Below are 8,177 nucleotides of genomic sequence, written 5' to 3' on the forward strand. Positions count from 1 at the left end.
GTGGCCCCAGTCATATCCCTTTGGTGTGTTCTTCTCCCCCTCCCAAGGCAGCCTGGAGAACTTGAAGGATGAGAAAGAGAAAGAAATTTTCTGTCCTTTCTTTCTCAATTCCCTATCTTTATCAGTTTGACTCAACCCTAGCTATGGTGCAAACCTTAGTTAAATTGGATCAAGGAAAGGGAGGAAAAAACAGGGAGGAGAGAAATGATTGGCATGCATTTCTAAAATGCCCAGGGTTTAGCTTCAGGTCCTCACCTGATCCAGGGGCTCAGCTAGTCTGTCTCTCTTACTCTCCTTCACTTCCGCCTCCATTTCTTTACTCTGTTTCTTTTATTCTCCAATAAGGAAGGTGCTGCTTAAGATTCAGGTAGATAGGAAAGATGTCCTGAGCAGGTGACAATGCTGTCCCCTGCCTGCTGAGACCTTTGAGAATTCCGTGGGGAGAGGGGAAGAGGCAAGAGGGACCAGTTATGCTTGCTCACATGAGCCATGTCACAACTCAGTCCTCTTTTTCCAAAAACCTCATGAATTTGGAGAAAGAAAGCATAGTTGCCTCATTCCTCCCCACAGATGGGGCTGTTTCCACACGAATCTCTAAGACTTCCCTTCCAGGGGTCCTCTCAGGCTCTCAGTTAGAAGGAGCACTGAGTGAAGGGCACCACCAGGGGCCCAGAGAGCTGTTTGCTCTGAGCTACTAGTGCTGTGTCTTTGTGGCTGGCCAGGCAGGGCCCTGGCACACAGGCCCAGGTTTCAGGGTTCACCCTTGACACTGGAGCATCCCTCAGCAATCATGAGATGCCTGGCCTGCCCTCTGCCTTCCTGCGGAGTGGGTGCTTGGGGGACTGCAGGAGACACACTTATGCATCCTTCCCTCCTGTCCTGCTTTGGCTCAGAGAGGGGCCCCTACCTCTGTACTTCAGCTCCCAGTCTCTACCCACCTCCTTCTTAGGAAGAGGCACTGACTGTTCATCGGATCAGAGCCTGGCATGTGCTGGGACTTAGATTTACTGACAAATGCATTTCCATGAGTCCTTTCCTGAGCCAGTAATAGGGGGCAGCTTGCAAGTGCATCCACACCTGTGAGAACATATCTCCAGGATACATTCTTAGCAGTGGGATTTTTGCCCCCCAACTTTGGTACCAGAAATTTAACTCAGGGGCACTCGACCACTGAGCCACATCCCCAGCCCTATTTTGTATTTTATTTAGAGACAGGGTCTCACTGAGTTGCTTAGTGCCTTGCTTTTGCTGAGGCTGGTTTTGGACTCATGATCCTCCTGCCTCAGCCTCCCGAGCCACTGGGATTACAGGCGTGCTCCACAGTGCCTGGCTAGCAGTGGGATTTCTGAGTCAATAGTCAATGCATTGAAATTTTTAAATCTCTGACTTTTCCTCCAAAAAGACTTCCTGGGGGAGAGTGCTAGTAATCTACCCCAAATCCATTCTCCCTTAGTAATCAAAAGGCTGGGCTTCCCTTGCAGGTAGGGATGGCAGATAAAATATAGGGAAATGTTTTGAGTGAGCTCCTTTGCTTCCAGCCTTTCCTCCACTTCCTTTGTGGATCTCTGTGGTGATGGCAGGAGCTACAACTACTATGTCATAACTTCAAGGATGGAAGCTGTGTACTCTTAGGATGGGAAAGTAAAGAAAAAAAATAAGTCTAGGATCTTAGAGCCATCAAATAGTTCTGGGCTATTTCTTATAAATAACAAAGACATGATTATTCTAACCTATTTCAGGCAGGACTCAGTTGCTAAGAGCCTGAAGCAGTCCCTAACTGATTCACACTGGTTTTTATTCTCACCAGTAGTAAATGAGAGTGTCTTTCCCTATATACCCTCACCAATATTAGGCATTCCAGTGCACTCTGCATTATTTTATTAGTTCTAATCACTTATACAGGACAGTAGAAAGCTCTTCCTTTCATTGTACACAAATGGAGAATTTTTCACTTCTCTGGTTGTACACGAAGTAGGGTCACACCATTTGTGCAATCATACACATACCTAGGGTAATGATGTCCATCTCATTCCATCATCTTTCCTACCCCCGTGTCCCCTCCCTTTCCCCTGACTTTTGCCCCATCCAAAGTTCCTCCACTCATCCCATGCCCCACCCCCATTATGGATTAGCATCCACTTATCAGAGAAAACATTTGGTCCCTGGTTTTCTGAGATTTGCTTATTATGCTTAGCGTGATGTTCTCCAACTCCATCCATTTACCTGCAAATGCCATGATTTTATTCTCTTTTAATGCTGAGGAATATTACATTGTGTATATATGCCACAGTTTCTTTATCTATTCATCTATTGACAATTAAATTTCCAGTGGAACTATCCTCCAAGAAATTGAAGATATGGGGGAAGTGAAGACACTGAGTTGGAGAATTCAGAAGTAGCCAAATTCAGGGGGTAGCTGCATCTATTTGACAAAATAAACCCCCAGAGAGAGACAAGGAAGTGACCCAAGACAGTCTTGTACGTGTGGTGTGGCCAGTTCCTGGGGTCCTCAGTTGCGTTGTTCCTCAGATGTGTAGACCAACTGCACCTCTTTTCAATGTGATGTTGATGGCATTTACAAAAACAGGGGTGTCTTCCTTCCCTCTCAAGTTTGGAATAAAATCTTCCACAGGCTGCGTGGGCTGGACAGTTCAAATGTCAGCCATTAACGGGAGCAAAAGGAGCAAAGGGGCCCTGTCGGGGTGAGGAGACAAAAGACTGGGGTGATTGGGAATTAGGCAAATGGTGCACATCTTCCTCCACAGCTTAGCATTTATTAAAGGCACCCAATCAGTTAAGTTTTTTTATAATTATTCTCCCCCCAGGTCACATTTAATTATTTATCCAATGCATTGCACAGCAGAGACCTTGACAAAGCCCTGATTCCATCTTCTGCTCCTGCAGGGCAGTGAGTGCCCACCGTGGGAGGGGAAGTGAAGTGTGCCCATGGCCAACCAGCTTCGTAAGCCCAATGACAACAGAACTGCCCATCACACCATCTGCGAACTGGCTGAATAGAACCTTGAATTAAAAACATATGACAGGGAATATTTACGAAACTTACTTTTTCTCCAATGAAATTGTCCTATTTTAAAAAGTACGTTAAAGCCCTTCCAATCTTCATTCTAGGGCTATATCTGGAGAAACTAGCCCTAGATTGATGGATGCAGGAGGAATCCAGTTCTGCCTTTTCAATCAGTTCAGCTATCCCAGACCTTGCCCTGGCCCCATTTTTCTGATTTGGGCACAGATTCCATTGGGATTATCTGCCTTCTTGATTTTCCATTTGCCTTGAATTTGAGGATTCCTTTGAAAGATCCAAATAGATGCATGGGTTTCAAATTGTATAGGGTTACAGTAGACATTCATTTAACAGACAAGTCCTTTTTTGTCATGATTTTTGAAATAGTTAATATGTACAGGCCCACCCTGAACCAGAACAGTGGAATCAAGCCTAGAAGAAGGTGAGCAGGAAGACAGTCCTCAAAGGGATCCATACACCTGGGGAATGGGGAGGAAACAGGATACAGAGGTGAAAATTGGCAGTGGGAAGATGGAAAGGAAGAGAACATAGATAGGAGAGGCTAGGGTGGAGTCTCAGCCAGCTAGGCTCCACCTGCGCTCCTCCCTTTGCTCTGTATGTGGCCTGGGGCAAGAGATTTAATAACTCTGAGTCTCAGTTTTCTCATCTGTAAACTCAGTATGAAAACTATCTGCTGCATAAGGTTCTGGTAAAGATAAACGGGATCCTTCCTCTATAAAACCGAGCACATAATGGGTACTAAGTAGGTGGTCTCTCTTATTAACATTCTTGCAGGCAGCTTCCAAGAAGGTCACTGTGCTTTTTTTTTTTAAAGAGAGAGAGAGAGAATTTTAATATTTATTTTTTAGTTATCGGCGGACACAACATCTTTATTCGTATGTGGTGCTGAGGATCGAACCCGGGCCGCAAGCATGCCAGGCGAGCGCGCTAACGCTTGAGCCACATCCCCAGCCCCTCACTGTGCTTCTTGACTCTGGGTACTCACAGCCTTGCGCAGTTCCCTTCAACAATGCAGTGCTGGCCTATGTGACCAGCAGAGAACCCCAAAAGTGACCGAATGTGAAGCTCTGAGGCTTCACAAAAAGTCTAGCAGCTTCTGCCCTAGTATCTCAGATCACTTGCTTTGGATGAAACAAACTACCTCACCCTGCACACTCCAGCAGCCTCAGGGTACAACTCTTCTAACCTTTTGAGCTCGCTGTCTTTGAAGTTGGTCCTTCAGTCCCAGCCAGACCTTCAGATGACTGTCTCCTCAGCCAACATCTGACTGCAACTTCATGAGCGGCCCTTAGCAGAGACAACTGATTCCCATCCCAAAGAAACTGTTAGATGGGATGAATCAACATTGTTGTTTTATGACACTAAGGTTTGTTGTTCTGCAGCAACGAGTAACTCATCCAGGAGGGTGATATTAATGAATGTTACACAACCATGTTCTAAAACTCAGTGACTTGAAAATAACAGAAATCATTTATTGATAGCAGTTTCCTTAGGTCAGAAAATCAGGTAAGGCACAACAGGACTGCTTATCTTTGTTTTATGATGTCCTGGGGATCAAATGACACTTGAAAGCTGGGTCTGGAATCCTCTGAGGGCTCATTCACTTCATATCTAGTAGTTGATATGGGAGGAAAGCTGAGGGCCTGTTGCACCCATTATTATAGGCTGAATGGCATCCCCCACCAGATTCATATGTGGAAGCCCTAACCCCCAGTACCTCAGAATGTGACTGTATGTGAAGATAAAGTCTTTAAGTAGTAATTAAATTAAAAAGAAGTGGTTAGGTTCGTGTTAGGGGTAAGCCCTGATTCAATCTGACTGGTGGTCTTATAAGGAGACTAGGACCTAAAAGACACCAAGGATGTGCTCAGAGAAAAGACCATGTAGAGACACAATGAGGAGAAGGCAGCAATCTACAAGCCATGGAGAGAGACCTCAGAAGAAATCAACACCTTGATCTTGGACTTCCGGACTCTAGAACTGAGAAAATGAGTTTCTGTTGTCTAAGCCACACAGACTGTGGTATTTTGGTACATAAGCCCTAGCAAACTAACATAGTCAAGCATGTCCTCTGTGTGTGTGTGTGTGTGTTCCAAAAACAATGAGGAGGGAGGAGAGAATCATCATCAGCTGGCCATGGCTGGCTTTCTTGTAGAGAACCATGAACTCAACATAGGAGCTTTTAAAAACTAAGAACAATTTATATCTAAAAATCACAGAACAATAAATGCTCATTGCGGAGATAAATATACACAGATGAAAATGTAAGCACGTGTAATCTCAACACTCCAGGTAATCCATCCTCCACACCTTGCTGACATCCTGCTGAGCTCTTTTCCATAAGCATACTCTTTTATTAAAAGGTACTATATTGAGGCCAGGTGTGGTGGCTCATGCCTGTAATCCTAGCAGCTTGGGAGGCTAAGATAGGAGGATCTTGAGTTCAAAGCCATCCTCAGCAATGACAAGGCACTTAGCAACTCAGTGAAACCCTGTCTCTAAAATAAAAAATAGTGCTGGGGGTATGGCTCAGTGGTTGAGTGCCCCTGAGTTCAATCCCTGGTACCAAAAAAAAAAAAAAAGGTACAATATTGAATGCTTCATGTTGGTTTTATTACATTTGATGCAATTTGAAATGTCTCACAACATTAAGCAAATATTATTTTACAACATAATTTTAATGATTTCTTAGACTGGCCATAATTTTATATAATCAATTCTATTTGAGGAATCAAACTGTTTCCAAGGGTTTTTTTCCTTCTTTAAATTTTGAAGGAATTATATATTCATAAGAAGTCTCAAAAATAGTATAGAGAGGCTTCATAGAACCTCTGTCTAGTTTCCCCCAGTGATTCCATCTTACATAAGTTTTGTACATTACCAAATTCAGAAATTTGATGCTTGTATTAAGTTTGTCTAGTTATATGTCATTTTATTACATGTGTAGATTTGTGTAACCAGCACCATAATCAAGATATAAAACAACTCTATCACCACAAAAATGTCCCTCCTGCTACCCCCTACATTATCACATCTACTACTTACACCCCCCAAACCCTGACAACCACTGATATTTTCTCCATCCCTCTACTCTTAAGAATGCTACATAAATGGAACCATACATTATATAACCTTTTGAGAATGACTTTTTTTTTCACCTAGCACAGTGCTTAATTGTTATATGTCTCAATTGTTTTTGTTATCTTTTTATTGCTGAGTGATATTCTGTGGTATAGATGTATCAGTTTGTCTTTCCAGTCACCGACAGAAGCACAGCTTATTTATTATTGGGAAGTTGTAAATAAGGAAGTCATGAACAAATCGCGTACCAGATTTTTGTGTGAACACAAGTTTCCATTTATCTGGGATAAATTCCCAGGGATATGAATCATATAAGCGTCTGTTTGTTTTTTCTTTTTTCGATGGGAGGGGGTAGAGAAGCAGGGATTAAACACAGGGAACACTTAACCACTGAGCCACATCTCTAACCCTTTTTATTCTGAGACAGGGTCTTGCTAACTTGCTCAGGGCCTTGCTAAATTAAATTGTGAGGCTGGCCTCAAACTTGCAACCCTTCTGGCTCAGCCTCCCAAACCACTGCACTCAGCTCATTTTAAAAAAAGAAATTACCAAACAATTCCCACCAGCAATGTATGAGAGCCCACACTCACCAGCATTTGGAATTGCCATCATTTTTTTTTAAAGTGTAGCTGTTCTAATAGATGTATGATGATATTCCACTGTGGTCTTAATTTGTATTTCCTTAATGGATAGTGATGAACATCTTCACATGTGCTTTTTTTGCCATCTGGATATCCACTTTGGTAAAATATCTATTCATTTCTTTTGCCTATTTAAAAATTTATGGCCCAGGATACAGTTTATCTTTACACACACACACACACACACACCAAGATACTTTAAAATTATGTGTATTCTGTTGTTCAGAGAAATATTTTGTAAATATCTATTAGACCAAGTTGGGCTTTTCTATATTCTTGCTGACCTGTCTAGTTGTTCTTTCAATTGTTGAGAGAAGGATGTTGAAGTTTCCAATTATAATTGCAGATTTGTATATTTGTACCTTTAGTTCTACTAGTATTTGATTCATTTACTTTAAAGGTCCGTTGTTAGATACATTGGCATATTGGTTTATGATGTTTTCTTGACCTTTTTAATCAATTGTCTCTCTTTTTTCCCTAGTAATTTTTATAATTATCTCTTTTTTATCCCTAGTAATTTTCCTTTCTCTTGATTCCACTCTATCTGTAATTAGTCTTTTGATTTATTATCATTATAAACAACACTGTTCTGTCTTTGCAGTCATCCACAATTATTATAATTTCTTGGTTAGAGGCTTTTGACTACTTGTTTTTAAAAGCTTCGGACTATTGAAAAATTGCCCTGAATAAATTTACTGCCTCAACACTTGGACATTATCATCTGAAGATATAAATTACAATTATAAAGTTATAATTATAAATGAACAATTATAAATTAATGACAGGTTTTCCTAACTTGATGTTAGAAAATACAGAAATAACTTTGTGGAGTTGGAGGTCCTGGTTAGTGGATCTCTAAATGACTTAAATTCATAAATCAAACATAGAGACATATGCATATTCTGAGAGCAGCAAATGCCAGTTGCAACATCCATAAGAACTGGGAGCAGTTGCCCTTAGGAGCTGGACGGCCCGGGTGGGATAGGATGGGGTGGATGATTGGAACACTTGGAAAGGAATGGCGTTTTTGTATTCAAGTTCCCTGTAGCACATTTTTAAAAATTATGTCAAGGTATTAGTCATTTTGCCTTTACAAGTGACATTTGGTTATTGTTGTAATTTTCACTTAAATTTATTATCAACTTCTATAATCCTGTATGCCTAACGCCAAGTGTAAGCTTGGGGCATTGACTAACTCCCAAGACTGTATAGGCTGACAGGTCGGGTTGTCCTCCCAGCAAACTACAACTCCCAGGACTCCACGAGCCTAGGGGTGGTCCCGGCCGAGGCTTGGACAGAGGAGTCCGCGCCTNCGAAGCGTTAGATGCCTTCAGGAGCCCGCGAGTTTGCAGAACGGAAAAGTGACGTGTGTGCGGACTGGAGGAGGCGCGGGCGGTGGGCGGGGCGGGGCG

The sequence above is a fragment of the Marmota marmota genome, unplaced genomic scaffold (assembly GCF_001458135.2).
Source record: "Marmota marmota marmota unplaced genomic scaffold, marMar, whole genome shotgun sequence".
In the NCBI taxonomy this organism is placed as follows: Eukaryota; Metazoa; Chordata; class Mammalia; order Rodentia; family Sciuridae; genus Marmota; species Marmota marmota.